The sequence below is a fragment of the Salvelinus namaycush genome, chromosome 36, assembly GCF_016432855.1.
Source record: "Salvelinus namaycush isolate Seneca chromosome 36, SaNama_1.0, whole genome shotgun sequence".
Taxonomy (NCBI): Eukaryota; Metazoa; Chordata; class Actinopteri; order Salmoniformes; family Salmonidae; genus Salvelinus; species Salvelinus namaycush.
Window position 1 is genome coordinate 24,091,436 of NC_052342.1, and position 14,473 is coordinate 24,105,908.

The window sequence follows — 14,473 nt, forward strand, 5'->3', positions numbered from 1 at the left end:
GGCAGCAGCCGACTCAGGGCCAATCACTATGGACTGGCAGCAGCCGACTCAGGGCCAATCACTATGGACTGGCAGCAGCCGACTCAGACCTATTGCACCACGCACACGTAGACCCTCGCAGATATTCCCACGCCTAGAGCCAGGAGTAGGAGGTAGAACTGGGAGCTCGCATGTGACAAATAACATTTAATTTATTTTGATTTTTGGGAAGAAAAAAAATCATTGAGTTAATAAAAGGCACATACAGACATGATCTCTTTATTGTTTTCAAAGCAGCTCCAACGTGCAGGTGTTTCAGCCTAGCTCAGTGCTTTCTGTGGTGGTGAGGCAAGCCAGCCAGAAAATACAGAGCATAGAGGTTGGTCATGTTCTCTAGTTGCACCGTGATTGGCTCAGTGTTCTGTCACTCATGGGGACACTACGTCACCGCAAAATCTAGAGGGTAGAGCTCGAAAATTCAAGCCCCTTGGGTGCTGCCGGAGAGTTCCATTAGAAGTTCCCATCCAAGAAGGCTCAAGGTCATTGGCCACAGGTAAAATGACGTCAAATCACGTTATATCTACCGTAGCTTTGATTGGACTGATGTCAGCATCCTTCTCTTAAAATCTTACCTAGCAAGTTAGACAAGCAGTTATCATCATGAATCACGTCAACAATCTACTGGAAAATCATTTAAAATCTTTGTCATATGAAGAGAAATTACAGATAAATCGTATCGGTGCTCATTGGCCATTGGACATAAACATTACACAACAAGTTGGAAATCTCAAATTCAACATTGAGGTATTTGGAAGGAATCAGTGGCTAACTGCAAGCATTGGAAAGCAATCACTAGTCTGCTATTCAGTGGATAATGTATGTGGTCCAAGTCTGGGTTTAAGGGTCTCTTTTCCCAGCTTAAAAGGATAAACATTCACATGCAACACTATGGGACAGAAAAGGTTGAATACACTGTCCATGCTGTCAATCCAGCATGACTTCTGCCATGTTCAAAACAACTAGAAACTCAGAATTGGGAAATCTCAGACTTCAGTGAGTTCAAGACAACTGGGAACTCAAAAAGAAAAATGGATCAATCTCTCACTGGGGAAAAAAGTTTTGAACGGTCATAGAGCTCCGACCTGAAGATCATTGACGTCATGATTCGACCGTGTTTTTCCCCCCGAGTTCCCAGTTGCCTTGAAAGCACCATAAATCCAGATAATTACAGGCTTTGATGGCAAAGTTTGATAAACAAAATTTGCCCACAAGAAGGACCGCCATGCCTCCTTCCTGTTCACTTGAGAACAGCACAACAAGATGAGTCCAAAAATGTATTGTATGCTGCTGCATACATTATGTGATATGTATACTGTAGCTAAGAAAGTAATACTAAGTGTATGTTGTGTAGGAAGCTGTTAGTAGCCCATGTGCCTCACCCTAATAATTTGATCCCTTTCCCCCTCTTAACTTAGCCTACTGTTCTGACTTGGTGGTGCACACGTAGCCTATAGCCTGTTTCAGAGAAATGTCATCATCAAATATTGTAAGAGCTTTCATTGTCCGCTTATATGCCTCCTTTATTTATCCTATGGTTCTGATTTGGTGTACAGGGAGAATACTGTAAGGACGGCCCATGTCCTGAATTCTGTAGCTGTACATTTCAAAAGTGCTGAACAATCGAAATTCTTAATCAAAATGATAAATTGCATCTTATCCGCTCATCGTCCCCTTATGCCATAGTTTCCGCTGATAGCCAGGTGTAGAGGTGATAAGGATTAACTCCATGGTGCTGAAAAGAAAGCTCTGCTGTTTGGACAGCTTTATGTAGTTTGTGGGCACCGTATGTCACCGTTATAGTGCAACTCATGTATTGTTTAGTGTTGTGTTGTGTTGTGGCTTTGCTGGCATGCATCGATTGTTTTGTTGTTGAGCTTGCCCCACCAAGATGTACATGCTATAATCACCACTGGATTGAAAGACCCGGATTTTCATCAGGATATTTTCTACTGTATTTATTTGTCGGCTTTAGGACTATGTATTTTACTTCGTTGACTATAGAAGTTATAGGCCTACTGCTGAATTGGCCTATAGGCTATCTCTGAGTTCTAGGCTCTTATTTCTTTAACCGTGTAACGAATGTCATCGGGAGAAGGAGAAGAGGACCAAGGTGCAGCGTGGTAAGTATTCATAATACTTTTAATAAATACGAACACTTGAACAAAAACAACAAAGCGACAAACGAACAGTTCTGCAAGGTGCAATACACAAAACAACTACCCACCAAGCACAGGTGGGAATGAGGCTAACTAAGTATGGTTCTCAATCAGAGACAACGATAGACAGCTGCCTCTGATTGAGAACCACACCAGGCCAAACACCTAGAAATACAAAACATAGAACAAAACATAGAATGCCCACCCCAACTCACGCCCTGACCAAACCAAAATAGAGACATAAAAAAGGAACTAAGGTCAGGGCGTGACAAACCGCCAATGGATCACAGTATGTTAATATGTCCATAGGTCAGAGGCTGGGGCACTTGCCGTAGTCGAATTTTAACTTTGAGATTTTCATCATTTTACTTCAGATTTTTTGGGAATAATCACGTGACAATGATTTTGAGAAACTAAAGTGTTATTATTGAAATGAAACCGATCCACGAAAATGCGCATATACAAATAATCTTAACTGGCACGCAGCTCGGTAGAAATGGTAGGATAAATTGTACGTTTCCTCAAACTTGAAACTCACGAGCTGCCTATGGTCTTTACTATAAACCCAATAAAATAATTTAAAAGGTAAATGTACAAGCACGTGCACACATAGGAGGTCTCTTCGAAAAACTTGCCTGCCTATGGAAATCAAAGGTCCTTACAACTGATTCGTTCTGGCGCCGGCCCTGGTAGGGGGCCTGGTAGGAAAGCCACTGGGTGGTTAGGTATGACTGTTTTTCAGCACGTTGGATGCTGTAATGTGTTCAATGTCAGAAGGATTCAGCGAACGCAACAGCCAACTGGTTGAGCCCCTGTTTTCCCTTGACCCAGAGAGTCATGACTTTCTAGATAAAACTACTGCTGGATCTTAGCACAACAGATTTGGTGGAAGCTGAGTTTCGAGTTGCTCGCCAGTTTTTACAGATTAAAATCGCATGCTCTACTCCCAATGAGGACAAATGGATCCCACTTGATATCCTGCAATGATTGTCTGGGCCTCAGTCCGCTATACGGACCGAGCTTACTGCACTGACACATGGGACTGACTTTTGGGGCATCCACAGCTTCATGAGAGAACTAATTTCCCACTTTGACGAACGTGTTCAGCACAGAAGACGCACGCTACACCCGAGGAAAGCTCAACTAATTCAACTGGCATTTGAGGGGGAGGGAATTGTCGATTCCTCAGGGAGTTCCACAGAGCATCAAGGAAGCTGCAACTCTTTTGAAAACGTAAACTGGTTGGGGTTTTTATCAAAATCTTGGCTGTAGTGTGTAAGTTGCTATCCATGGTGCTGAGAGAGCTCAGCGGGATTTTGTGCCATTAAAACCTGATAGTTCTGGGTCAAAAGCATTTGTAACATAAACGTTTCTGTTTATTGTGGTATAACGTGATATAAGCAGAATTCAATATAATTCCAATGAAATAACCCAAACGATGCCCTTGGGTATAGCTACATATCAGTTTCATTATAGAAATTGATTATATTGTGGTTTTAGGGAGTTAGAGGTCAGAGAGAGGGGAGGAAGGAAAGAATGAACGAGAGAATAAATGGAGGATCTACCGCAGCTGGAGACTGAGTTAGTAATAAGAAAAGTAAAGAGAGAGAGGGGGAGAGAAAGAGACAGCAGAGAGAGAAGCAGAAAGAGAGGGGCGGCCAACTCTAGGAAGAGTCTTGGTTGTTCCAAACTTCTTCCATTTAAGAATGATGGAGACTACTGTGTTCTTGGGGACCTTCAATGCTGCAGACGTTTTTGGTGCCCTTCCCCAGATCTGTGCCTCGACACAATCCTGTCTCGGAGCTCTAAGGACATTTCCTTCAACCTCATGGTTTCGTTTTTGCACTGTCAACTGTGGGACCTTATATAGACAGGTGTGTGCCTTTACAAATCATGTCCAATTAATTGAATTTACCACAGGTGGACTCCAATCAAGTTGTAGAAACGTCTAAAAGATGATCAATGGAAACAGGATGCACCTGAGCTCAATTTCGAGTCTCATAACAAAGGGTCTGAATACTCATGTAAATGAGGTATTTCTGTTTTTTATGTTTGACAGCCCGCTTGGAGTTTGCCAAAAGGCCCCGAAAGGACTCGCAGGCAATGAGAAACAAGATTCTCTGGTCTGATGAAACCAAGATTGAACTCTTTGGCCTGAATGTTTTTGCTTTGTCATTATGGGGTATTGTGTGTAGATTGAGGAAGGAACAATACTTTCCAAATGCACTGTATAGTGTATCTATTCCGCTTTCGTCAAGAGAAAATTAGTGGTCCCAAAGTCCCGCGAGATATTGCGAGAATTTTCGCACTCACGGGTACGGATCCTCAGAAATAAAAGATCAAGCCACGAATTAGGAACCACAAAGGGGTGCGGATGGGGGGCATATGTGACCAGTTGGTTACGGTGCTGTCCTTTCAGCACCATGATTTGAAGGGCGCTCAAATCGATTCAAATAGTCATCAAGATCTGTTGTCTAAGCCTAATAGTCTTACTCATCACTTATGGGGCAGCAGGTAGCATAGTGGTTAGAGCGTTGGTCCAGTAACCAAAAGGTTGCTGGATCGAATCCCCAAACTGACAAGGTACAATTCAGTCATACTGCCCCTGAACAAGGCAGTTAACCCACTGTTCCTAGGCCGTCATTGTAAATAAGAATTTGCTCTTAACCGACTTGCCTAGTTAAAGGTTAAATATAAAAAAGAAAAAACGTACTATTGGTTAATCAATATGAATCAATGTCTCCCAATATCACATAATGATTTATTAGTATGTTACAGAACCAAATATAATAACATAAAGGTCTACTGTAGCATAGTATGACTGTAATATGTTAAAACACCTCAGTCATTTCTTATACGAAGCTGAATAGTACATTTTCCCCCTCATGCCGCCCAAACTCAACAGCGCGATCCACTGGGCAGGAGATATGCTAGGCCTACAAGAAAGGCTAATATTTATCACCATCTGCTTTAATTGGCTCCCGAGTGGCGCAGCGGTCTCAGTGCTTGAGGAGTCACTACAGATTCCACTCCCTTCTCAATAAACAATGGAGACAAACTATAGTTTACATGTTGTTAACAATATAAGCCAACCCCATCTGTTTTGCCCCATAGTTGTGCCTGTGTCGCTTTTGTTGTTAAACAACCAAATCTTTTCCAGATAACAGAGGCATCGGAGACTCTGAAGAGAAGCATTTTTCTCTTTATAAAACCAATATGACCGAAGAGAAAGACCAGCTACAGACCAGCTACAACAACCTGACTAAAGAGAAAGACCAGCTACAGACCAGCTACAACAACCTGACTAAATAGAAAGACTAGCTACAAAAATATCAAAACAAGCGGGAGCACGTGATGCCGCGGAGCTGAGCAGAAGTTGACAAACCGAGCTCTTCAAAGTTATTCTATTATTACCTAAATAACAACGTTGAAACAATATTCTAACATCGGCTGATAAATTGTCAAGTACTTACCTTCCCAAAGAGCCATGGACCGCCGAAAGAGAGGCAAGAAGGACGACCAAAACGTAGTTGATTCCCAAGATAACGATAACGCTAGCAAGATTAGCATTAGCCCTCATAACTCAAACGACAGTTCCAGACTGTTGCTCTCGGCCTCTTGCGAGCCTGCCGACATGCTGGCTACTCTCCTCCGGGAAATTCAGGATGGTAACAAAGGTCTTTCTATGAAAATCGATAAGAGAACGGCTGAACTCCATTCTTCCATTGACGACCTGAAATCCTCCATGAATGATCTCCTTTTGAGAACGACTGAGGCAGAGTTGCGCATTAGCACAGTTGAAGACACCATCGCTCGACATGACCAGGTCTTGATACAACTGCAAAAGGACAATGCCTACCTCAAAAACAAGGTAGATCAGATGGAGAACCAGAGCAGACGTAGTAATATCCGTGTGGTGGGATTGAAAGAGGACAGCGAGGGCCGTGACCCGGTCCGTTTCTTCACTCAATGGATCCCGGATGTCCTAGGCACAATCAACTTCACCAAGTCACTGGAAATCGAACGCACCCACAGAACATCAGCGCCGAAACCCCGGCCAGATGAGCCCCCACGGGCCATCCTGATCAGGTTCCTTCGTTTCCAAGACAGAGAGAAGGTACTGCAACTCGCAAGAGCCAAAGGGGACATAACCATTGATGGCAAGAGGGTCAGCCTTTTCCCGGATATGAGCGCGGATCTCGCAAGACGTCGCAAGCAGTTCAGACCTGCCGCCAAAGCACTGAAGGAGAAGAACATCATCGGCTACCTCATCCACCCTGCGCGGATGAAAGTTCAGTACAAAGGCCGAAGCCATCTCTTCAACACGCCGGGAGAAGTGTACACTTTTCTCAAAGAACTGAGCAACGTCTGAGCCAGGACGGTCTCTTTGGGGGATAAGATGCAGTTTGTTTGTTTTCTCTTATCCGGACTGAACCGCTGATATCCTCCGGTCGCTATAATTGATTTGTACATTTTCAACTAACCGTATCTTTCCGGGGTGAGTTCTATTACATTTACAGGAGAGTATATTTTGGTTTAGTACATATCACTGGGCGAAGCAAATAAGTGGGTTTAGGCCCACTGCTTTCCCCCTCATTTATGTTAATCTTTCGAAAAGAGACTCAAGCAGCCCTTACCGTGGGCAGTAAATATTCAGCCATAAATATCTATTCACAACGTTTGTTTTCAATTTAGAGAGCTCGCAGGTTTTAGTTTACGCCAAGGTTTAGCTAGTAAGAGCAAGATGGAAAGCGAGCAGCAACGTATCTCTACAAGTGTATTCATGTTTGATTGTTGGGATTGTGGTTTTAGTCTAACAATCGGGGTGGGTGGGATTCTTTATTTTTTACCCCTTTTTTCTATGTTTATTGTTTCCTTCCTAAAGAGACACACAGGTCACTTCTGTGTTCAAACCAAAGTTGAAACATTTCCTAACTATCTACATATGATAGATTTCCATTCAGTTACATATTTGAAACCCTACTATGCTTAATCCACTAAAATATGTCACATTCAACGTAAAAGGTCTTAACAGCCTGATTAAAAGGAAGAGAGTCTATACATACCTTAAGAAATTAAAGGCTGACATTGTGTTTTTACAAGAAACACATCTTACAGCCAGTGAACACAAGAAATTGAAGAGGGAATGGGTAGGACAAGTTTTTGCGTCCTCTTTTAACTCCAAAGCAAGAGGAACTGCAATTTTGATAAGTAGACACATCCCCTTCTGCGTCAGCAACACCATCTCTGATCCCTCTGGCAGGTTTGTTTTGGTGCAGGGGCATATGTTTTCAGAGTCTTGGACCCTATTGAATATCTATGCTCCTAACTTCGATGACCATATGTTTATTCAGAATGTCTTCCTTCAGGTCGCTCAAGCACCACCAGGATGGTTACTGGTTGGAGGAGATTTTAATTTTTGTTTAGATACAGTTCTTGATAGGTCCTCTGATAAACCCTCACTTCTTACCAAAGCCAGCAAGCTCACCATGTCATTCATGAAATATCTCAATTTACTAGACATCTGGAGACAGTTGCACCCACAGGATAGGGACTACTCTTTTTATTCACACCCACACAAGACACACACACGCATAGATAACTTTTTACTGTCGACACAACTGTTTCATAGAGTGTTAGATGTCGAGTATCTCCCCAGATTGCTTAGTGACCATTCTCCCCTGGTATTATCAATCTCCATTCCTACCAAGGTAAATGGAGCATATAGATGGAGACTAAATTCTACACTCCTAAAGCAACCTGAATTTTGTGCATTCATCAAAGAGCAGATCAATATTTTCACTTTATATCACCCCATCTAGACTGCACAAGTTCAACCCTGATATCTCCTCCCTATGTTTTAGATGTGGCTCAGATGAAGGAACATTCCTCCATTCCACTTGGCAGTGTTCAAAACTACACGGTTTCTGGCAGGGGGTATGCGATACCATATCCTCAATTCATGGGGTTGCATTCCCTTTAGACCCGGAGGTCTGTCTACTGGGCAACTTTACTAACACCAATCTTAGGCAAAGCCATACTATAAAGCTAACAGAAATATTGCTAGCGATTGCCAAGAAATGTATCGCCTTGAAATGGAAATTGGATTCCCCCCTGCCAGTTGCAATGTGGCTATCAGAAGTTAATAGTTGTATCCCACTGGAGAAAATGACTTACCGCTTGAGGAATAAGTTAAATACATTTTACAGAATTTGGCAACCTTTTATTGACTATATGGAGAATCTCCCCCCACATCACATTGAATGAATCTCTATATTATCCTTATATAATGTTTCACACGTAACGTATAATATGTAGCCTACGGCAGGTGACCATATGATGCAATGTCTCATTATAATTTTTTTTTTAATTGTATGTCTGTATATATAATTATAATTTGTTTTATTTTTTCTTTCTTTGTTACGCTCATCTGTTATTGTCACTTTGTCCTATTGTTGTCTAATATCTTTTCACGTTTGTCTTGAATGTTGTTAATTGGAAAATGCAAAAATAAAATATTCAAAGAAAGACTAGCTACAGACCAGCTACAACAACCTGACTAAAGAGAAAGACCAGCTACAGACCAGCTACAATAACCTGACTAAAGAGAGAGACCAGCTACAGACCAGCTACAACAACCTAACTAAAGAGAAAGACCAGCTACAGACCAGCTACAACAACCTGACTAAAGAGAAAGACCAGCTACAGACCAGCTACAACAACCTGACTAAAGAGAGAGACCAGCTACAGACAGCTACAACAACCTGACTGAAGAGAAAGACCAGCTACAGAGGGAGAGAGATTATTTTCAAGACTTTTAGATGTCATTCAATGAGCTTTGTAGATGTATCATATAAACCAACTGCATATGAAAATGCCGTTGAAATAGTTGGTGGCTCACTCTTGATCCTGTAATGGCTTTATTAAAGCTGTACTGCTTAACTTTATGTTTCACCACAGTTTCTCACAGTTTCTGACTGTCTGGTTCTCTGTGTTGTTTATCCTCTACGTACTGGTATGATGGACAGCCTGATCAATTCGGGCAGGAGGACTGTGCTGAGATTAACTTTGGATATATAGACCCTGTAAAGACATGGAATGGTTTCATTTGTGATAAAAACTATCCATGGATTTGTGAGAAAATGTTTTAACAATAACCTACTGTAAAAACTCCCCGCTCTCTCCTCCCCTCACCCATCCTCTCTCTCTCTCCCCCCTCTCCCCCCCCCCCCCCCGCTCTCTCTTCCCCCCTCTCGCTCTCTTGCCCCCGCTCGCTCGCTCGCTCGCTCTCTCTCTCAAATTTCCAAGGGCTTTATTGGCATGGACAGTTTTACCATAAGACAATCTTATTGTCCTGGTTGGTCGTTCCACTGGGACAAAGCTTTTTTTTTCACCCAATAGATATTGTATTTTCTCCTTTTCGGTTTTTACTTCCATAATCTTTGTATTTGTTTTCAATTTTGGGGTAGAAAATTGCCCGTAAGTCTGTATAGTTCTGGCATTGTAGGAAAAGATGCAGCTCTGTCTGGACCTTTCTCTGAGGGCAGAGTGAGCACTGCTGGTCTGTCTGGACCTTTCTCTGAGGGCAGAGTGAGCACTGCTGGTCAGTCTGGACCTTTCTCTGAGGGCAGAGTGAGCACTGCTGGTCTGTCTGGGCCTTTCTCTGAGGGCAGAGTGAACCCTGCTTGTCTGTCTGGACCTTTCTCTGAGGGCAGAGTGAACCCTGCTTGTCTGTCTGGACCTTTCTCTGAGGGCAGAGTGAACCCTGCTTGTCTGTCTGGACCTTTCTCTGAGGGCAGAGTGAGCACTGCTTGTCTGTCTGGACCTTTCTCTGAGGGCAGAGTGAGCACTGCTTGTCTGTCTGGACCTTTCTCTGAGGGCAGAGTGAGCACTGCTTGTCTCTCTGGACCTTTCTCTGAGGGCAGAGTGAGCACTGCTTGTCTGTCTGGACCTTTCTCTGAGGGCAGAGTGAGCACTGCTTGTCTCTCTGGACCTTTCTCTGAGGGCAGAGTGAGCACTGCTTGTCTCTCTGGACCTTGCTCTGAGGGCAGAGTGAGCACTGCTTGGTGTTAGAGGTATTTAGCTTTTCTTTTCCTTTTTCCTGGGTTCTCATTCCTGGGTTATTTTTCCTTTATTGAATGGGTTTAATAATGGAATTATAGGGGTTGGTTTAGAAAAAAGTACTCAATTGTCATACTTGAGTAAAAGTAAAGATACCTTAATAGAAAATGACGAGTAAAAGTTAAAGTCACCCAGTAAAATACTACTTGAGTAAAATTGTAAAAGTTCTTGGTTTAAAATATACTTCAGTATTACAAGTAAATGGAATTGCTAAACATTTACTTAACTATCAAAAGTACAAGTATAAACCATTTCAAATTCCTTATTTTAAGCAAACCAAATGGCACCGTTGTCTTTTTATTGATGTATAGTCAGGGGCACACTCCAACAATCCGACACTCCATCACTCAGACATAATTTACAAACAAAGCATTTATGTTTAGTGAGTCCTCCAGATCAGAGGCAGTAAGGATGACCAGGGATGTTCTCTGTTTAGTGAGTCCTCCAGATCAGAGGCAGTAGGGATGACCAGGGATGTTCTCTGTTTAGTGAGTCCTCCAGATCAGAGGCAGTAAGGATGACCAGGGATGTTCTCTGTTTAGTGAGTCCTCCAGATCAGAGGCAGTAAGGATAACCAGGGATGTTCTCTGTTTAGTGAGTCCTCCAGATCAGAGGCTGTAGGGATGACCAGGGATGTTCTCTTGATAAGTGTGTGAATTGGACTTTTTCCTGTCGAAATGTAACGAGTACTTTTGGGTGTCAGGGAAAATGTATGGAGTAATAAGTACATGATTTTCTTTAGGAATGTAGTGAAGTAAAAACAAAAGTTGCCAAAAATATAAATAGTAACGTACAGATACCCCAAAAACAACTTAAGTACGATCTTAAATTACTTTTTACTTAAGTACTTTACACCACTGATAGTTTACACCATTTCAGAATTATTCTCACATTAATCATATAGTTTTCACACAAACCGCCGCCCATTTGGAGTAAGAAATCATGAACGTATTAACGTGTGAAATGCCTTCATTCGTCGTTTATCTCAGTCGGATCCAAGCCTTCTTGTTAAGGGTTTTGGATGGTGTCTGCTGTGTCTGTAATGCTCTGATTGTCCACAAGAGGTCCCAATGTCCTTCTTATTTGTCTGGTCTCAATAGGTGTTAATTCCTCAGAACAGCTACTTAGCTGTACCAGTGACTGTCTGAGGGGAGTTTTCTCCTTTCTCCACCTCATGTGGATAGTCCGAGTTTGAACCACTTTACACGCGCAGCTGCAGACTGGCGATATCCTGGTCTGGTTGGTGAGTTCATTTTCTTCACCTCGTGTTGAGGTTGAGAGTTTCAACCCATTTCAAACGGGTAGAGACATAGAAATGGTATCCATTAAAATCATTCAAATGGTCAAATATCTTCAGCATTTGCTTTAGCCTGCCTGGAGTGGCAGTTGGGTTTTCTATTGCAACAGGCACAGCACAGCTTAAGATGCCAAGCATACTAGTACTGACACACACACACAGCTGGTGCTATTTTGCACAATACTAATGATATTGCTTAATACTAAAGATATTAAGAAGAAAATGCCAATCACAAAATAGTCCTGTTTGTCAAAAAGTGTTTATTAATACCAAGTCATCAGAGAGAGACAGAGGTACAGTTGAAGTAAGAAGTTTACACACACTTAGGCACTCGTTTTTCAACCACTCCACACATTTCTTGTTAACAAACTATAGTTTTGACAAGTCGGTTAGGACATCTACTTTGTGCATGACACAAGTACATTTTCCAACAATTGTTAACAGACAGATTATTTCACTTATAATTCACTGTATCACAATTCCAGTGGGTCAGAAGTTTAAATACACTAAGTTGACTGTGCCTTTAAACAGCTTGGAAAATTCCATAAAATGATGTAATGGCTTTAGAAGCTTCTTGATAGGCTAATTTACATAATTTGAGTCAATTGGAGGTGTACCTGTGGATGTATATCAAGGCCTACCTTCAAACTCAGTACCTCTTTGCTTGACATCATGGGAAAATCAAAAGAAATCAGCCAATCAGCCAAAATAAATTGTAGAACTCCACAAGTCTGGTTCATCCTTGGGTGCAATTTCCAAACGCCTGAAGGTACCACGTTCATCTATTCAAACAATAGTACGCAAGTATTAACACCATGGGACCACGCAGCCGTCATACCGCTCAGGAAGGAGACGAGTTCTGTCTCCTAGAGATGAACGTACTTTGGTGCGAAAAGTGCACATCAATCCCAGAACAACAGCAAAGGCCCTTGTGAAGATGCTGGAGGAAACAGGTACAAAAGTATCTATATCCACAGTAAAACGAGTCCAATATCGACATAACCTGAAAGGCCGCTCAGCAAGGAAGAAGACACTGCTCCAAAACCGCCATAAAAAAGCCAAACTACGTTTTGCAACTGCACATGGGGACAAAGATCGTACTTTTTGGAGAAATGTCCTCTGGTCTGATGAAACAAAAATAGAACTGTTTGGCCATAATGGCCATTGTTATGTTTGGAGGAAAAAGGGGGAGGCTTGCAAGCCGAAGAACACCATCCCAACCGTGAAGCACGGGGGTGGCAGCATCATGTTGTGGGGGTACTTTGCTGCAGGAGGGACTGGTGCACTTCACAAAATAGATGGCATCATGAGGAAGGTAAATTATGTGGATATATTGAAGCAACATCTCAAGACATCAGTCAGGAAGATATAGCTTGGTCGCAAATGGGTTTTCCAAATGGACAAGGACCCCAAGCATACTTCCAAAGATGTGGCAAAATGGCTTAAGGACAACAAAGTCAAGGTATTGGAGTGGCCATCACAAAGCCCGGACCTCAATCTTATAGAACATTTGTGGGCAGAACTGAAAAAGTGTGTGCGAGCAAGGAGGCCTACAAACCTGATTCAGTTACACCGGCTGTCAGGAGGAATGGGCCAAAATTCATCCTACTTATTGTGGGAAGCTTGTGGAAGGCTACCCAGAAATGTTTGACCCAAGTTAAACTATTTAAAGGCAATGCTACCAAATACTAATTGAGTGTATGTAAACTTCTGACCCACTGGGAATGTGTTGAAAGAAATAAAAGCGGAAATAAATCATTCTCTCTACTATTATTCTGACATTTCACATTCTTAAAATAAAGTGGTGATCCTAACTGACCTAAGACAGGGAATTTTTACTTGGATTAAATGTCAGGAATTCTGAAAAACGGAGTTTAAATGTATTTGGCTAAGGTGTATGTAAACTTCTGACTTCAACTGTAAGTCAGCACTTTGTTATAGTATGTGTTGTACATGAGCATGTGCTGACTGGCTGGCCTGCTGACTGACGGACACATAACTGACTGACTGACTGGCTGACTGATGGACACATAACTGACTGACTGGCTGACTGACGGACACATAACTGACTGACTGGCTGACTGACTGGTGGACACATAACTGACTGACTGACTGACTGGCTGGCTGACCGACACATAACTGACTGACTGACTGACTGACTGACTGACTGACTGACTGACTGACTGACTGACTGACTGACTGACTGATGGACACATAACTGACTGACTGGCTGACTGACGGACACATAACTGACTGACTGGCTGACTGACGGACACATAACTGACTGACTGGCTGACTGATGGACACATAACTGACTGACTGACTGACTGACTGGCTGGCTGACCGACTGATGGACACATAACTGACTGACTGACTGACTGGCTGGCTGACCGACTGATGGACACATAACTGACTGACTGACTGACTGATGGACACATAACTGACTGACTGACTGACTGATGGACACATAACTGACTGACTGGCTGACTAACTAACTACCTAACTGACCAACAAATAAATAACTAGCTAACTGACTGACTGACTGGCTGGCTGGCTGACTGACTGACTGATGGACACATAACTGACTGACTGGCTGGCTGACCGACTGATGGACACATGGCTGACTGTGACTGACTGGCTGACTGACTGACTGACTGACTAACTGACTGACTGATGGACACATAACTGACTGACTGACTGACTGACTGATGGACACATAACTGACTGACTGACTGACTGGCTGACTGACTGGCTGACTGGCTGACTGACTGGCTGACTCCTCTCAGCCTTCCGGTTTTATCATCACAGACAATAACATTTTCTCTAGCTGTCTGTTAGTGGGTATGACCTGGCTAAAGCT